Genomic DNA, 19,971 nt, shown 5'->3' on the forward strand with positions numbered 1-19,971 from the left:
CCTTACTGGTCACATCATTTGCAAATATTTTCTCCGTTTACTAGGTAGCCTTTTTATTTTGTGAATGGTTTTCTTTGCTGTGCAAAGGTTTTTAAGTTTAATTAGGTCCCATTTGTTTATTTTTGCTTTTGTTTTCTTCACTTTACGAGATGGATCAAAAAAATATTGCCATAATTTACACAAGAGTATTTTGCCTATGTTTTCCTCTAAGACTTTTATAGTATCTGGTGTCATATTTAGGTTTTTAATCGATTTTCAGATTGGTTTTGAATCTCCGTGCAGATACTATATAGAAAGTACTCCGTAAACTAGGAAGTACTAAAGAGAGATCATGTGTCGTTACTAGTAAGAGATGGCTTTTACATGCCAATTGCAAGAAATAATAACCTGAAACAGGACCCAAATTTCATGAATATATAGGGTAATATACTTTGTGAGCAAAATCATTGATTCAGGAAGCCCTTAGATGAAAATAAAATGTTTTGATTATAGGATTAAATAATATTATAATAAAAAATAATACCATAAAATATAAAGAACAAAAAGTAAAAAAATCACTTGGAATTTTCTTATGCAGAAATGAACATCCTTTAAAGTATTTCTCTATGTAAGTGTATATATTAAACTTTTTATTTATAGCTAGAATTTTTTCATTCAACAATATTACAGTGACAGTTTTCCATAAAATAAATATAGACAGACATATATCATTAGTTTAGGTTACATTGTATTCCATATTTTAATGGTATTGGTATAAAAGCAGGCATAGAGACCAATGGAACAGAAGAGAGAGCCTAGCAGTAAACCTGTGCATATACTGCTGATTAACCTTTGACAGGGGCACCAGAAACACACAATGGGGAGAGGATAGTCTCTTCAGTAAATGGTGATGGGAAAACTGGGTAGCATCATGCAAAAGAATGCAACTGGGTACTCGAAATGGGTTACAGAGTTACATGTAATACCTGAAATCATAAAACTCCTAGAAAAAAACATTGAGATAAAGCCCTTTGACGATGGTCTTGGCAGTAGTTTTTCTGAGACACCAAAAACAAAGGTTTGAGACACCAAAAGCAAAGGCAGTGAAAGCTAAAATATATAAGCAGGACTACATCAAACCAAAAAGCTTCTGCCCAGCAAAGGAAACAACCAAGAAAAAGACAAGGCAGTCTATCGATAATTGGATTATTTAGTTGACATATGACATAAATAATAGTACACTATGTCTTTTCTGTTTCTCCAACTTATTATATGTTCTTTCATCTAACCATTCTTGCCCTTCTTTGTATTAACTATATTTGTTCCATTTTTCTCTTTTATTAGTGTATTTTTCCTCTTTTTCTCCAGACTAATGCCTTTTTGGTAAGCCTTTCGGTTGTTGCTGTTGTTTGGGGGTTATTTACTCTTACTTTTTTTAAAATTGAATTTTGGACATAAGATTTTAAAAGTTTAGTGATAATTTGAGAATATGTATGATGTTATTTTCCTCCAGAATTTACTTTGTTTCTGGCAAGTATAATAGTTAGGTTAAAGGTTAAACTACATTTTAATCTATTCTGGAATTGAGTTTATTTGAGGCTGAGTTTCAGTCTGAGAGTGTATTTCCACTTTATACTTATATCAAGACTGTAGCCCTTCAGGAGTCCCAGCCTAAAGCTCTACCTCCTCAGCAGACGCTGGTAACTTTGTAACCTTAGCCCAGTCAGTGTCCACAGTGATTTTGGAGCCCAAGGAAATAAAATCTGTCACTGCTTCCACTTTTTCTCCTTCTGTTTGCCATGGAGTGATGGGACCAGATGCCATGATCTTAGTTTTTTGAATGTTGAGTTTCAAGCCATCTTTTTCACTCTCCTCTTTCACCTTCATCAAGAGGCTCTTCACTTTCTTCCTCTTCACTTTCTGACATTAGAGTGGCATCATTTGCATATCTGAGGTTGTTTATATTTCTCTTGGCAATCTTGATTCCAGCTTGTGAGTGTGTGTCATCCAGCCCAGCATTTTGCATAATGTATTCTGGATATAAGTTAAATAAGCAGGATGACAATATATATTCTTGTTGTATTCCTTTCCTTTCCAAAATCACTGTGGACAGTTACTGCAGTCATGAAATTAAACATGCTTGCTCCTTGATAGGAAAGGTATGACAAACCTAGACAACATATTAAAAAAACAAAGACATCACTTTGCTGACCAAGGCCCATATAGTCAAAGCTGTGGTTTTTCTAGTAGTCATGTACAGATGTGAGGGTTGGACCATAAAGGCTGAGTGCCGAAGAATTGATGCTTTTGAATTGTGGTGTTGGAGAAGAGTCTTGAGAGTCCCTTGGACTGCACAGAGATCAAACCGGTCAGTCCTAAAGGAAATCAACCCTGAATATTCACTGGAATGAATTGAAGCCGAAGCTCCAATATTTTGGCCACGTGATGCAAAGAGCCAACTCATTGGATAAGGCCCTGATGCAGGGAAAGATTGGAGATAAAAGGAGAAGAGGGCAGCAGAGGATGAGGTGGTTAGATACCATCACTGACTCGATGGGCATGAAACTGAGCAAACTCCAGGAGAAAGTGTAGGACAGAGGAGCCTGGCTCTTACCTAAATCTCTGTGTAGTTTGTCAACTTTTCAAACACTGCTTTCTGCTAAGTTTCTCAGCCTCTGAGCCGCCAATTACAAATTTGCAAATGCTCTGCAAGTAAAAGCAGCACCAAATGTCAGACTTACCTCTCTGGGCTTTGCTTCTGTCTAGGATCTTGGTAGGTCTTGGTAGGTCTCCAGTGTCTTCAAAAAAACAAACAGAATTTTTAAAATTACTTTATCGAGCTGTTCTAGTTGTTATCAGCAAGAGTATCCTCTTATATATTCTTAAATGGATAACTGGAATCAGAAGTTTTCAGTATATTTTTTGAAGGTGAGTTATAAGTGTTAAACTTGGCACTAGCTGCTTTCTAATTCTGTATCACTCCCTGCAATGTGCTATTATGTTTGAACTATTAATTACTAAGAACCTGAAATGTCACAAATTCTACTTTTAAGCAGGACATGTCATAAATTTTGTGTCCAAAATGGATCAAATAAAACTCTATCAAATGTTGCATACTAGGGTTTATCACTCCAAGAGCATTCAAACAGTAAAACCTAGTTTTTTTCTAATTTTAACTCATTTCAAAGAAAGTAAAAAAATAAAATTTCAGCTCTTCCATTTAAAGAATTGTTTTAATCTTGTAGGATGAATAATGCAAGTCTTTCTTTTTGATAACAGTAGAAGATATTTGTTTTTATGCCTGCTTAAATTTATAGCAGTACTTTATGATTGCCAGTAACAAAATCATTACAGCTTAAAAAATTAAAGGCGTTAACTTTTCTTAATCAACTGCAAAATGGCTGCATTACACCAGAGGCTATGTATGTTATTATTCAATTTGCATAATAATCCTAACCAATAGAATTATTATACCTATTTTATAGTTGACAAATTGCTAAGGAAAACTGAAAATCATGATTCAAACTTGGATATATTTATGTTTGATTATAAAATCCATGTCATTTCCAATGATACCAAACTGCTCATACAAAGATTAGAAAGTTCCCCAAAGCTTAGTAATTTATGACTTGATAACTACCCATAACTAAGTCTAAGAAAGCTAGTCTTTTCTTTTTATTCTTTATGAAACTACACAAAGATTTTAGTAAGACTACTTTTTGTAGAATGACAATCTACATGATGATCTGATCTAGCCTGAATGATTTACAGAACCCCACTTATTGGAATATGATTCATCCAGATTAAGTGCTCTTAAAGTTTGTCTGTAGCAAAAGGAAAAGTCCGTTGTGTGCAGTGAATACAAAAAAGGATCATAGAAAAGTAGTCCTATTGCCTGTTTCCCTATTTTCTCATTAACAGTCCCAGGAAAGAATACTTTCTCATGTTTATGCATGATTTTCTCTCAAGTAGATGTGGTTTATGCTACACATCGTATTAATACCTCTTTCAGAACCTTGACCCATGAGTCAGCTCTTTGAGAACTCATCTGCATCTTGGGAGACACAAAGAAGAGTTGTATCTTAGAGTGTCATGTGAACTGAACAGATACAACACTTTTTTGTGACCATCCTCAATCGCTTGTCCTTTAGAAAAGCACTGCTCCCTATAGTTCCATGTTGTTTCTTAATAGTGGTTCAACTGTTTTAAAATAGGGAAAGGCAGTGGACAGTGGACAAATTGGTTCTCACACTTTCCCTCTTACTGTAAAACTGGACAAAAAATATAAGAAAACTGCATTTAGGCAGTGTACAGTAAGGACATCAGGACCATGATCCTCAGTAAGTGGAGAATACACAGATGAGCCCTGTATGCTATTTCCAGAGCAGAGACTAGTGATGTCACTCAGCTGAAGAGCAAGAGATGAGTTCAGAATTCAGGGATGATGAGGGTTCTAGAATTTGTGGTGCAAATACCAGAAAAGGAGAATCTATGTGAAGAGTGGGAACCTAGTAGACAAAGCTTATGAAAGAGCCTCTGCTGTGACAGAGAGCTGAATGGAGAGGCTGCACAGTGCTGAGAAATGCTTTAATTCTGGTTCAGCCAAAGTGAAGCAACCTCTGAGCATTTATATGAAACCCCAGAAATGTCATGCTTTAAGAATAAGGACCACATCCTATGACAATTTACAAAACTGAAATAGATATGCCTTTAAAAAATCATAAAACCAACTTGACAGGATCAAAGTAATCCACCACTAATTTAATGCTTGTTAGTACAAAAGATTCAATATCCTTTAAAGAAAGACAGTATAATCCAAACTCCCTACACTGTGACATCCACAATGTCCAGCATAAACATATTACTGCGTTTGTGAAGAAGCAGGGAAATGTGATGTATTATGAAGAGAAAAAGAAGCTAATAGTAACAGACCCTGAGATGACCAAGAGGTTGAGACGGGCGGACAACCACTTTGGAGCAGCTGTTATAAACATGTTGAAGAATTTTAAAAGAACATAATTACTGAATATATAAGGATTCTTAGCAGAGACACAAACTACTTAAAAAAGTGGGAGGGGAGGAATTCTAGAAATGAAAAATACGAAATCTAAAATGAAAAATTCAACTTAAAAATGTATTGGCCACTATATAATAAAGGATTAGTGAATAGGAGGATAGTTCAATAGAGATCATCCAATTTGAAGAAAAGAAAGAAAACATTGCAAAAATGAACAAAGCCTCAGTAACAGGTGAGACAAAATCAAGTACTCTATAAAACATATGTAATCGGTGAAAGAAGTTAGTCTGCAGATACAAGAAGCTCAGTGGCTCCAAACAGAAGGCAGCTTTACCCAGGCCCACAATATCTTGGCACAGTATCCAAAATACTGAAACCAATGATGAAGAGAAAAATCTTTTAAATACCCATAAAAAACTTATGTAGAAATATTAACAGCTAATAGGAATTATGGCTGACTTCTCATCAGAAGCAATGATGACAGAACATAATGGAGCAACATTTTTAATGTACTGAAAAAAATCAAAACTTTCAACACAATTTTATATTCAGTGAAATTTATTCTAAAATGAGGATGAGGTAAAGAGATTTTTGAGTAAATAAAAGCTGAGACAACTCAACACCAGCAGATCTGAACCACAAGAAAAATTTCTGCACCACAAGGAAATTCTTTAGGTAGAACAAATATGCTAACAAATGTGGATCTACATAAAATAATGAAGAGCTCTGGAGATGGTAAATATTAACAATAAAAGTATTTTCTTAACAAAATCAATAAAAGTATTATTAATAATACTTATAATAATAAAACTATAGCAATAAAAGTATTTTTCCTAATGGAAAAATGTCTTTAAATGATAACTGTTTAGAGCAAAGGTACCAACAATACACTATTGTAGTTATATAGATATGAAATTATATCACAAGGAGTTGGGGTAAATAAAAATTACACTGCTGTAGCATTTGTATGTTTTACCTGTAGTAGTATAATAGTATTCTAAATAAACTGTGATAAGACTGCATGTTATAGTGCCTCGATGATTTTCTTAACATTTTAAGTAGAGATGCAACTTTAAAAAGTCAATAGAGAAGGCTTCCCTGGTGGCTCATGGTGAAGAGTCCACCTGCCAGTGCAGGAGATGCGGGTTCAATCCCTGATCCAGGAAGATCCCACATGTCACGGAGCATCTAAGCTGTGTCCACAACTATTGAGCCTATGCTCTACAACTACTGAAGCCCTCATGCCTAGAGCCCATGCTCTGCAACAAGAGAATCTACTGCAGTGAGAAGCCCGTGCCCTACAACTAGAGAGCAGCCCTGCTTGCTGCAACTGGAGGAAAGCCCGCACAGCAGTGAAGACCCAGCACAGCCAAAAATAAAAAGCCAATACAGAAATTTAAAAATACTTTAAAAGTACTGAACCCCAAAGAGGGCAGTACAGGATAACAAATAACAAACAAACAAGCAAGATGATGATAAGACCCATGATACTTAAACCCAAATGTTTATAATTATATTAAATTCAATTAAATTCACGGAGAAGGCAGTGGCAACCCACTCCAGTACTCTTCCCTGGAAAATCCCATAGATGAAGGAGCCTGGTGGGCTGCCATCTATGGGGTCGCACAGAGTCGGACACAACTGAGGCAACTTAGCAGCAGCAGCAGCAGCAATTAAATTCACACTCCAATTAAAAAGCAGAGACTGAATTTTTTTTAAGTCCAAGATTGTGGAACTGGATAAAAAGCAAGACCTAATTATATTCTGTCTCTAAGATGAAACACTGAAGTTATTATGACAAAACAGATTGAAATTATAAAGATAATACCCTGCAAAGAGTAAGGTACCAGACAAATTAGATTTCATGACAAAGTATTACCAGAGATTAAAAAAGGACACTTGTGATAAAGTTGAGTAGAAAGACATATTTCTAAATGTTTATATACAAAATAACTGAAGCTCAAATATATGAAGCAAAAGCTGACACCAAAAAACAGAAACAGACAAATGCAGTATTCAAAGAACAAGTAGTTAAAAAAAAAAAAAAATCCAAAAAAGATAATGTTGAACCTTCTAACCAACTTAAACTGACAGTTTTTGAACTTATATCCAATAACTTTAGAATGCACATTCTTTTCAAATGTCTATGGGATATTAACTAAACATAGACTGTCTGATGGTCCATAAAATAAAGCACAATACACTTTAGAAGACTGAAATATGACACCAAAGGAATTAAATTATGTCAGTAACATACATACGTATACAAATTTTCCAACTAACAGCATATGAAACAGTGCTACTGTGAAAGTCTCATGGATCAAAAAAGAAATCAAAAGAGAAACTAGAAAATATTTTTAATTTTAAATGAATATATGAAAATGGTATGGGATGATTATACAGGTATACCTTATTTCATTGCACCTCCACTTCACTGTCCTTTGTAGATATTGCATATTTTACAAATCAAAAGTGTGCTGCACACCTACCTCAAGGAAGTCTATCACTATTTTTCCAATAGCATTTGCTTATTTCATGGCTTTTTGTCAAATTTTGGTAATTCTTGCAATGTTTCCTACTTTTTCATTATTTGTTATGGTGATATGTGAACAGTGATCTTTTATGTTACTACCACAATTCACTGAAGACTAAGACAATAGCACTTGTTAAACAATTTTGTTGTTCAGTTGCCACGTCGTGTCTGACTCTTTGCAACCCCGCGGGCTTCAGCACACCAGGCTTCCCTGTCCCTTACCACTTCTTGGAGTTTGCCAAAGTTCATGTCCATAGAATTGGTGATGCCATCCAACCATTTCATCCTCTGTTGCCTTCTTCTTCTGTCTTCAGTCTTTCCCAGCATCGAGGTCTTTTGCAGTGAGTCAACTTCTCGCATCAGGTGGCCAAAATATTGGAGCTTCAGCATCAGTCCTTCCAATGAGTATTCAGGGTTGATTTCCTTTACGATTGACTAGTCTCCTTGCAGTCCAAGGGACTCTAAAGAGTCTTCTCCAACACCAGTTAGAAAACATCAATTCTTCCAGCACTCTGCCTTCTTTATGGTCCAAATCTCACATCCACATGTGACTACTGGAAAGACCATAGCCTTGACTATATGGGCCTTTGTCAGCAAAGTAGTCTTTGCTTTTTAATACACTGTCTAGGTTTGTCATAGCTTTCCTACCCAGAAGCAATCGTCTTCCAATTTCATGGCTGCAGTTCACCATCCGCAGTGATTTTAGAGCTCAAGAAGAGGAAATCTGTCACTGCTTCCACATTTTCCCCTTCTATCTGCCATGAAGTGATGGCACCAGATGCCATGTGATCTTAGTTTTCTTAATATTAAGTTTTATGCTTTTTCCTTCTCCTCTTTCACCCTCATCAAGAGGCTTTTAGTTCCTCTTCACTTTCTGCCATTAAAGTGGTATCATCTCCATATCTGAGGTTGTTGATATTTCTCCCAGTAATCTTGATTCCAGCTTGTAACTCATCCAGCCTGGCATTTTGCATGATGTACTCTGCATATAAACTAAATAACCAGGGTGACAATAAACAGACTTGTACTCCTTTCTCAATTTTGAACCTGTCAGTTGTTCCATATAAGGTTCTAACTGTTGCTTCCTGACCCGCATACTCAGGAGACAGGTATAGAGTTTTCCAGTTTGTTATGATCCACACAGTCAAAGGCTTTAGCGTAGTCAATGAAGCAGAAGTAGATGTTTTTCTGGAATTCCCTTGCTTTCTCTGTTATCCAGCGAATGTTGGCGATTTGATCTCTGGTTCCTCTGCCTTTTCTAAACCCAGCTTGAACATCTGGAATTTCTCAGTTCACGTAATGCTGAAGCCTAGATTGAAGGATTTCGAGCATAACCTTACTAGCATGGGAGATGAGTGCAGTTGTCCAGTAGTTTGAACATTCTTTAGTACTACCCTTCTTGGGAACTGGGATGAAGATGGACTTTTTCCAGTCCTGTGGCCATTGTTTTTTCAATTTTGCTGACATATTGAGTGCAGCACTTTAATAGCATCAACTTATAGGATTTTAAATAGCTCTGTTGGAATTCCATCACCTCCACTAGCTTTATTGGCAGTATTGTTGCTAAGGCCCACTTGACTTCACACTCTAGAATGTTTAGCTCTGGGTGAATGATGACACCATTGTGATTATCCAGGTCATGAAAATCTTTTTGTACAGTTCTGTGCATTCTTGCAATCTCTTTCTGATCTCTCCTGCTTCTATAAGGTCTTTACTGTTTCTGTCCTTTATTGTGCCCATCTTTGCATGAAATGTTCCTTTGATATTTCCAATTATCTTAAAGAGATCTCTCATCTTTCCCCTTCTGTTGTTTTCCTATATTTCTTTGCATTGTTCATTGAAGAAAGTCTTCTTATCTCTACTTGCTATTCTCTGGAACTCTGCATTTAGTTGGGTGTAGCTTTCCCTTTCTCCCTTGCTTTTCACTTCTCTTCTTTCTTCAGCTATTTGTAAAGCCTCCTCAGATAACCACTTTGCCTTATGTTCCATTTTCTTTGGGATGGTTGTGTTTGCTGCCTCCTGTACAATATTATGAACCTCTGTCCATAGTTCTTCAGGCACTCTAAGGCAGTTTAAAATTAAGGTATGTTCACTGTTTTCTAAGACATGATGCTATTGCACACTTAATAGTCTACAGTATAGTGTAAACATAAATTTTATATGCAGTAGGAAACCAAAAAAATTCTTGTGACTTGCTTTATTGCAATGGTCTGAAACTGAACCCACAATATCTCCAGAGTATGCCTATAATCCATTATATAATAAAATGAGGCACCCTGCATTCATATTGATATAAGTAATTACATAAGTAAATAAATAAAGTTGTTTAAAAGGAATGATAAAATGAGAAAAATCACAGTTTGGCAAATATCATACCAGTACTTGAATAAGGCAACAATCATTAATGAATGTGGCAGGGTATTATTTACATAGTCTTAAAATGTTTCCCCACAAGGCAATTTACAAAAGGACAAAGAGTTACTTTACAGTGGAGAAGGCTGGTAGATCACCGTGTTAATCAAATGATCAAAACTGAACAAGTAAAAATAATTTGCTACCTTATATATTTTAATAAGGAAACAACAGCCCTTCTGTGACATTCCTGCAAAAAGTAAAAAATGTGCATCATCTGGATCTAATCATGTGGAAACACCAATTGAACTCAAATTGCTGCTGCTGCTGCTAAGTTGCTTCAGTCATGTCCAACTCTGCGCGACCCCATAGACAGCAGCCCACCAGGCTCTGCCATCCCTGTGATTCTCCAGGCAAGAACACTGGAGTGGGTTGCCATTTCCTTCTCCAATGCATGAAAGTGAAAAGTGAAAGGGAAGTTGCTCAGTCGCGTCTGACTCTCCGCAACTCCATGGACTTCAGCCCACCAGGCTCCTCCATCCATGGGATTTTCCAGGCAAGAGTACTGGAGTGGGGTTCCATTGCCTTCTCTGGAACTCAAGTTGAGGGGCATTCTAATATCTAGCCTATACTCTTCAAAAATTCTAAGTTCACATCAGTGGAAAGACTGAAGAACTATTTTATACTAAAGAGACACAGCAGCTAAACCTATCAAGAAATGGATCTGTATGATGTGAAGAACATTACTGCAACAAATGGTGAAATTTCAGTGATTAAATGAGAGTAATGTTATCAGTGTTCATTTCATGATTCTAATGATTTCATTGACAATATCTATATTTGTAGGAGATAAACACAACCATATTCAAGAGTATGTTGGCAGCTTACTCTCCAATGATAAGAAAAAAAGGTCTTTGTACTGCAAACTTTTCTGTAACTCTAAGAATATTTAAAATTTTCACTGTTGTTGAAGCTCTAGACTCTTTGTTGTCCCTGCTTTCTCTAGGTAGAAGTTGTGTGGTTTTGAAATCTGTTTCTATTGGTCATAGAAATACTTTTAATTCTGTGCCTTTGTGACCTTATCCTGCTTTCAAAGTTCAAGTGACCTCTCCAACCTAATTATTACTGTGGCACAAAAGCCAGTTAATGTGCCACCCAAGATTGTTTCTCTGGTCCAGTGTTGGATGGCATGAGGATGAATGTGCCTCTGAACTCTCTCATGCTGGCATCCCTAATTACCTTGGCCATTGGCACAGGAACAGCTGGAGTCAAGTGTGTGCCATTTGATAACACTATAAAAAGACCTGTAGCTGCTGCTCTCCAGCCACCTGTGCCTTCCCTTGGCATGATGCTACTGGGTAGTTTGTCTTCTGTTGGCATGATTTCTGTAGCATGGCTTACATCTGCCACTCCTAAGGCACTTACTTGGTGATCAAGTTGACATAAAATAGCTTCTTTGGCACTTTTTTATTTAGAAGAGTCTTATACCTATTCACTTCTGAAGCAAGAATTACCATTTAACATTATAACTGTAATCATATACAATATTATGAACATAAGTTTTTTTTGCTTCTGTTGACTCAAACCTGTCTTGAATTTCCAAGTTCAAATTTTCCCAGTCAGAAGTTTCTACTCTGTAGAATTAACTTCTATATGAAATGTACCTCCTCTGTTTTAAGACAGTGGACTGAGTGTATTCATCAGCTTCTCCCTCCTCTGCCATACCTCTGTTAATGACGAAATGTAAGTGAGTGTGTGTGTCTGTGTGTTTAAGACTTATAATTGGAATCCAATACATAAAGGGACCAGAAGTTGTGAAGAATCCATTGAAAACGGGAAAACACACAAAATCAGATTGAAGGAAGAAAGAAAGCAGAAATCTAATATCCAGATAAGACAATTCCTAAAGTTGACAGAAGCGCCAGAAGTTCTCCATGTTGTAAAAAGGGGATACTAGGAATCAAGAAAATGTTCCTGGGAAAGGAAGGGTGAATAATTAAGTTGTAGCAAAGCAGGTGAATGGAGAAGTCAAAATAAGTAAATACTGATAAACCCCATGTATTGTTAGAACAATAAGCTGATACAAGTATGTAAAGAATTTAAGAATATTCACCAGAAAAATAGGAATGGGTGGTTTTATGAAGTGAATTACGTCCTCCTCTCCTTCCAAATTGATATGCTGAAGCTGTAACTCCCAATGTAATATATGTGGAAGTGAAGCCTTTAAAGATATAATTAAGGTTAAATGAGGCCATGGAGGTGGAGCCCTAATCCAGTGTGGCTGGTGTATTTATAAGAAGAGGAAGGAAGACCAACGGGGATGAATGTGCACAGAGGCAAATCCAGCAAGAAGATGGTCACCTGCAAGACAATGACAGAGGCATCAGGAGAAACCAAACCTGTCAACAGCTTCGTCTTAAACTTCCAGCCTCCAGAGCTATGAGAAAATAATATTTCTCTTATTTAATGTGCCCAGGCTATGTTGTTTTCTTCTGGCAGTAGCCCTAACCAACCAATACAAATGGTGTAACTTTAGAATCAGTAATAAGAAAAAAAAACAAAGAAAGAAAAATTGATAAATTATTACAGAGCAAATAGGAAATAATCAGAAGGAAATAATTAAAGGTATGGCAAATAAAAAGTAAAAAATAAGCTGTTAAGAATGTCTAAGCATCAGTAATTATAATGTTAATGAATTAAATTCACCTATTGAAAATCAGAGACCATAAAATTGGATTTTTAAATATCCAAGTATGTGTTGCATATAAAAAAACAAACTCCAAAACCAAGTGTCAGACAAAAGATCTGAAGACAAAGTATTAAAAAGGAAAAAAACATGAGGTAGTTTTAAAATGTGTGCTGAAATTATTTGATACTCCTCTTTTCAAAAGGTGGTACCTTAACTTCTCATCCCTTGAATGAGCTATACCTGGTGACTCACTTCAAGTATGATGTGTGACTTCTGAAACTAGGTTATAAAATGTATTGTGGCTTCCTTTTTGCCCTTTTCTTTCCAATCATTTGCTCTGGGGGAAGCTAGCTGCCATGTCATGAGGACATTCAAACAGCCTATGCAATGAGATAACAGATGCGTCTTATGAATGTTGAAAAATCCACAAAGTACAAGATGTTACAGTATGTTTTTCAGAGAAGGGTGCGCTAACATCTTGCACTTTGTGGATTTTTCAATTTTTCCTTGAAGGTTTTTCTTTTAAAAAAGTTTGAAGCTTGGTAGTTAAATGAATAATGCTATATCTACTTGAACCTTCCCCAGTGGCTCAGTGGTAAAATATCTGCCTGCAGTGCATGAGGCGCATGCTGCTGCTGCTGCTGCTAAGTTGCTTCAGTCGTGTCTGACTCTGTGCGACCCCATAGACGGCAGCCCACCAGGCTCCGCCATCCCTGGGATTCTCCAGGCAAGAATACTGGAGTGGGTTGCCATTTCCTTCTCCAGTGCATGAAAGGGGAAAGTGAAAGTGAAGTCGCTCAGTCGTGTCCGACTCTTAGCGACTCCATGGACTGTAGCCTACCAGGCTCCTCCATCCATGGGATTTTCCAGGCAAGAGTACTGGAGTGGGGTGCCATTGCCTTCTCCGATGATGCGCATGAGACGTAGGAAAAAAACAGTGAGGATATTAACAACTTAAGTAACATAAATAGAAAACCTGAGCTAATTTAATAGCATACTTATTAATTACTCTTGGGCTAAAGGTGATATCAAATGGAAATTATAAACTTACAACTTAATGACAGTGAAAATATTATATATCAGTATCTGTGGCTTGCAGCCAGAGCAGTAATATTCAGAAGAAATTTCATAGCCTTAAATGCATTATTTTTAAAAAAGATTGAAAATAAATGACCTGTGCTTTCATCTCAAGAAGACAGAGACAAATCCAAACAATATAGAGAAATGAAAATAAAGAAGATAAAGAATTAAATCAAAATTTTAAAAACAGAATTCCTCAACAAAGTCAAAGTCATTCTAGAAGAAATCTGTAAGATAATAGTTTAGAAAAAATGTCATCAAGGCACAGAAAAAGAAGATAAACACACACAAAAAGTTAGGATTGAAAAGGACGTAACTATGGCAAAGGAAATTTGCTTTTAAATAGGAAAACTATTAATTTTGTTTTGAATTTATTTTTATCATGGATAAAAAGTGGTGAATAAAATAACGAACTGCCATATGTTGTGGTTCAGTGCTGTCATGTCCGACACTTTGCGATGCCACAGACTCTGGCATGCCAGAATCCCTCATCCTTCACAGTCTCCTGGAGTTTGCTCTAACTCATGTCCATTTAGTCCATCATGCTATCCAACCTGTCTTGTCCTCTTGTCATTCCCTTCGCAAGCCCCCAATCTTTACTAGCATCAGGATCTTTTCCAGTGAGTCGGCTATTTGCATCAAGTGGCCAAAGTACTGGAACTGCAACTTCGGCATCAGTTCTTCCAGTGAATATTCAGGGTTGATATTGTATAGAATTGACTGGTTTGATTTCCCTGTTGTTCAAGGGACTCTTGAGTCATCTTCAGCACCACAGTGTTTAAAAGCATTAATTCTTCAGTGCTCAGCTATCTTTATGGTCCAACACTCACATTCGAACATGTCTCCTGGAAAAACCATAGCTTTGACTATACGGACCTTTATCAGCAAAGCAATGTCTCTGCTTTTTAATATGTTGTCTAGGTTTATCATTGCTTTTCTTTCAGGGAGCAAGCATCTTAAATTTCATGGCTGCAGTCACCATCTGCAGTGATTATGGAGCCCAAGAAAATAAAGTCTGTCACTATTTCCATTGTTTCCCTATCTATTTGCCATGAGGTGATGGGACCGGATGCCATGATATTTGTTTTTTCAATGTTGAGTTTTAAGCCAGCTTTTTCACTCTCCTCTTTCACCTTCATCAAGAGGCTCCTTAGTTCCTCTTTGCTTTCTTCCATAATGAGGGTGTCATCTTGCATATGTGAGGTTATTGATATTTCTCCCAGCAATCTTGATTCCAGCTTGTGCTTCATCCAGCCTGGCATTTCCCGTGATGTACTCTGCATATACGTTTAATAAGCAGGGTGACAATATACAGCCTTGATGTACTCCTTTCACTACTGGTACCAGTCTGTTGTTCCATGTCCTGTTCTAACTGTTGCTTCTTGACCTGTATACAGGTCAAGAGGCAGGTCAAGTGGTCTGGTATTCCCATCTCTTTCAGAATTTTCCACAGTTTGTTGTGATCCACACAGTCAAAAGCTTTAGTGTAGTCAATGAAGCAGAAGTAGATGTTTTTCTGAAATTCTCTTGCTTTTTCTAAGATCCAACAGATATTGGCAATTTGATCTCTGGTTCCTCTGCCTTTTCTAAATCCAACCTGAACATGTGTAACTTCTCAGTTCATGTACTATTGAAGCCTGACTTGGAGAATTTTGAGCATTACTTTGCTAGCGTGTGAAATAGTGCAATTGTGTGGTAGTTTGAACATTCTTGGCATTGCTCTTCTTGGGGACTGGAATGAAAACTGATCTTTTCTGGTCCTGTGGCCGCTGATGGGTTTTCCAAATTTGCTGGCATATGGAGTGCAGCACTTTCACAGAATCATCTTTTAGGATTTGAAATAGCTCAACTGGAATTCCATCCCCTCCACTAGCTTTGTTTGTAGTGATGCTTCCTAAGGCCCACTTGGCTTCACATTCCAAGATGTCTGGCTCTAGGTGACTGATCACACCATTGTGGTTATCTGAGTCATTAAAGACTTTTTGTGTACACTTCTTCTGTGTATTCTTGTCATCTCTTCCTAATATCTTCTGCTTCTGTTAGGTTCATACCATTTCTGTCCTTTATTGTGCCCATCTTTGCATGGTATGTTCCCTTGGTATCATAATTTTCTTAAAAAGATCTGTAGTCTTTCCCTTTCTATTGTTTTCCTCTGTTTCTTTGCATTGATCACTTAGGAAGGCTTTCTTATCTCTCCTTGCTAGTCTTTGGAACTCTGCATTCAAATGGGTTTATCTTTATTTTCTCCTTTGCCTTTTGCTTTTCTTTTTTTCTTGGTTATTTGTAAGGCCTCCTCAGATAGCCATTTTGCATTTTTGCATTTCTTTTTCTTGGGGATGGTTTTGATAACTGCCTCCTGTACAGTGTCACGAACCTCCATCCATAGTTATTTAAGCACTCTACCAGATTTAATCCCTTGAATCTATTTGTCACTTCCACTGTATAATCGTAAGGGATTTGATTTAGGTCATACCTGAATGGCCTAGTGGTTTTCTCTAATTTAAGTCTGATTTGGCAAGAAGGAGTTCATGATCTGAGCCACAGTCAGCTCCTGATCTTGTTTTTGCTGACTGTATAGAGCTTCTCCATGTTCGACTGCAAAGAATTTAATCAGTCTGATTTTGGTATTGACCATCTGGTGATATCCATGTGTACGGTCGTCTCTTGTGTTGGAAGAAGGTGTCTGCTATGACCAATGCCTTCTCTTGGCAAAACTGTTAGCCTTTGCCCTGCTTCATTTTGTATTCCTAGGCCAAACTTGCCTGTTTTTCCAGGTATCTCTTGACTTCCTACTTTTGCATTCCAGTCCCCTATGATGGAGAAAAGACATCTTTTTTGGTATTAGTTCTAGAAAGTCTTGTTGGTCTTCATAGACCCATTCAACTTCAGCTTCTTTGGCATTAGTGGTTGGGGCATAGACTTGGATTACTGTGATGTTGAATCGTTTGCCTTGGAAATGAACAGAGATCATTCTTTCATTTTTGAGATTGCATCCAAGTACTGCATTTTGGACTCTTTTGATGACTATGAAGGCTACTCCATTTCTTCTAAGAGATTCTTGCCGACAGTAGTAGATACAATTGTCATCTGAATTAAATTTGCCCATTCCAGTCCATTTTAGTTCACTATTGCTAAGATGTTGATGTTCACTCTTGCCATCTCCTTTGACCACTTTCAGTTTACCTTGATTCATGGACCTAACATTCCAGGTTCCTATGCAATACTGTTCTTTACAGCATTCGACTTTACTTTCACCACCAGACACATGCACAGCTGGGTGTTGTTTCCGCTTTGGCTCAATCAGCCTCTTCATCCCTTCTGGAGCTATTTCTCCACTCTTCTCCAATGGCATATTGGGCACCTACTGATCTGGGGATTTTGCCCCTCAAAAACAGTATCATGTTATATATTCTATGCACAAAAGGTAAATGTAATATTTTTGGTAAATAAATGTAGAATTCCTTTGTAAGAAAAAATAAGTATTGCTGTCATCACAAACTGTTTTATTTTTAATTGGAGGATAATTTGATTTTTGGCTTGATTGCTCTCTTTTCTTTTGACTCTTCCTTTTCTACATCACCAATCTTGGATATAAGATTGATCACATCATTTCCTTAGGAAGAGTTTCCAAAAGTATATATATGCAGATTTTAAATTCTGATATATTAATTAAGTATGGAAGAATTAAACTTTTTCTATAAAGGACCAAATAGCAAATAGTTTAGGCTTATGGGTCATGAAGCAAAATCAAGGTTATTATATAGGTACTTGAGAAAACAAATTTCCATAGATATTTATTGATAAAATTTTAAATGTAATAATTGAGTATGATAGAAAGCAAATTTCCATAAATATTTTTTATAAAGTTAAAAATCTAATAATTGAGTACAGTTTTCATAATGAAGTTCTACAGATGTAAATAATGGAGTTCTTTTGGGGGAATAACATTTCATTTAATAAGAGTTGAAAGGTGCTATTCCTTATCAACAAAATCCATTGTAAATATTCATCTGTGGATACTAATCTATGGTGAAATTTATTTTCAGTTTGCAAATTTCTTTTGCAACTACTGCCAAATATTGATATCAATCCATGAATATATGGTTAATTGCACATATTCACTGATCAGAAGGCATTTTTAGAACTCTATTAGCTAAAGACTAGACTGTCTTTTAATATGTTAGTACATTGTAAATTAATTACTTCCAATTTAAGTCCCTTAATTGCACCATTAGAGTTTGAACTATGGAACTTTCCTTGGCACTTGTATCAAGGTTGAAAAATACCATGGACTGAAATATATTGCTGGGACTTTGTATAAGAATGAAGATCTCACTTTTAATTTTTGACAGTTTTGACTTCTAATTTTTACAGGAAGTGTATAACACAGTCTGGTATTACTTGCAAGTCAAAACAATGTTAGTTCTCACTGAAACAACTTTATCACAATGTAAGTTTCACAATAAGTACTATTTGGCTAGTAGTTTTAAATTGAAACATTTTCAAGTCTACAACATGAGCTAATTCCAGAGCCATTCAGACTTGAGTGGTTGAACACAGTTCTTTCAGCCACTTAAAAATGTAAACACTGTCCTTTTTTAAAATTGTAGTTGCTGTACAATATCATATATACAGTATATAGTATATATATTTTATGTATACTATATAGAATATAGTGATTCACAATTTTTACAGGTTAACTCCATTTGTATTTATTATAAAATATTTGTTATAGTCCCTATCCCTGTGTTATATAATATATCCTTGTAGCCTAATTTATACCTAATAGTTTACACTTCTTAATCCCTTATGGCTATCATGACCCTAGTTTGCTCTTTGTATTTGTGAGTCTACTTTTTTGTTATATTTGATAATTGTATTTTTTATATTCCACATATAAGTAATATCATCTAGTATTTGTCTTTCTCTGTCTGACTTATTTCTTTTAGTATAACAACAAAACAAAAAAAAACCCTACTGAATGGGAAAAACTATTTGCAAATAATATGACCAATAAGGGGTTAATATCCAAAATATATAAACAGTCCACACAACTGAACACCAAAATAACCTGATTATAAAATGGGCAGAGTAACTGAACAGTTTTCCAAAATTTAAGAAAATGCAGATAGCCATGAAAAGATGTACAATCATCAGGGAAATGCAAATCAGAACCACAATGAGATATCACCTCACACCTGTCAGAAGGGCCATCATCAAAAAATACAAATGACAAATGCTGGCAAGGATGTAGAAAAAAGGGAATCTTCATACATTGTTGGTGGGAATGTAAATTGGGCAAAACAGCACAGAGGTTTCTCAAAATAAGTAAAAATAGAACTACCATTGTTGTTGTTCAGTCACTAAGTTGTGTCCAACTCTTTGCGACCCCAAGGACTTCAGCGTGCCAAGGTTCCCTGTCTTTCATTGTTTCCCAGTTTGCTCAAACTCATGTCTGTCAAGTCATTGATTTCATCCAACCATCTCACCCTGTCATCCCCTTGTCCTCCTGCTTTCAATGTTTCCCAGTGTCAGGGTCTTTTCCAGTGAGTCAGCTCTTCACATCAGGTGGCCAAAGTATTGAAGCTTCAGCTTCAGCATCAGTCCTTCCAATGAATATTCAGGTTTGATTTCCTTTAGGATTGACTGGTTTGATCTCCTTGCTGTCCAAGGGACTCTCAAGAGTTTTCTCCAACACCACAGTTCAAAAGCATCATTTCTTCAGTGCTCAGCCTTCTTTATGGTCCAGCTCTCACATCATACACGACTATTGGAAAAGCCATAGCTTTGACTAGACGGACCTTGTTGGCAAAATGATGTCTCTGCTTTTTAATATGCTGCCTAAATTTGTCATAGCTTTGTGACCCAGCAATCCCATGCTTGAGTGTATATCTGAGAGAAACAAAAGCACTTATTTGAAAAGATATATTCACCCCAGTGTTAATAGCAACACTATTTACAATTGCTGAGATACAAAAGTAACCTAAGTGTCCATCAACTTATGAATGGATAAAGAAGACTGCACACACACACATAAACAAATGGAATACTTGTCAGCCCTAAATAAGAATGAGATTTTTGCCATTTGCAGCAACATTAATGAACCTGGAAGGCATTATGCTAGGTAAATAGCATTGATAACTCAAGGACTATAAAAGGCAGGCTATATTTGGCTAGTAAGCTTACCAACCCCTACTGTATAAAGTCTATATGCCCAGTAAATGTAAATACCTGTTTTCCCCCAAACTTTGCAACCAATAAGTAAGAACTTTAAAAAACTTGTGCAGTTTGAAATTACATTTTTCAACTTTGAATACTGGG

The 19,971-nt window shown here is 36.4% G+C and overlaps 1 protein-coding gene and 1 long non-coding RNA gene across 22 annotated transcripts in view; one reads left to right on the forward strand and one right to left on the reverse strand.

The window, feature by feature from the left end:
• Positions 1-19,971, forward strand: part of WDPCP (WD repeat containing planar cell polarity effector) — a 307,323-nt gene that overhangs the window by 246,750 nt on the left and 40,602 nt on the right. The window lies entirely within an intron of this gene.
• Positions 1,337-19,971, reverse strand: part of LOC145544952 (uncharacterized) — a 151,464-nt gene continuing 132,829 nt past the window's right edge. The window contains exon 2 of the long non-coding RNA XR_014081754.1: positions 1,337-2,777. This is a non-coding gene — a long non-coding RNA (uncharacterized LOC145544952). The remainder of the gene's footprint in view (positions 2,778-19,971) is intronic.

The sequence above is a fragment of the Giraffa tippelskirchi genome, chromosome 4, assembly GCF_054371585.1.
Source record: "Giraffa tippelskirchi isolate mGirTip1 chromosome 4, T2T-mGirTip1v1.2.pri, whole genome shotgun sequence".
Taxonomy (NCBI): domain Eukaryota; kingdom Metazoa; phylum Chordata; class Mammalia; order Artiodactyla; family Giraffidae; genus Giraffa; species Giraffa tippelskirchi.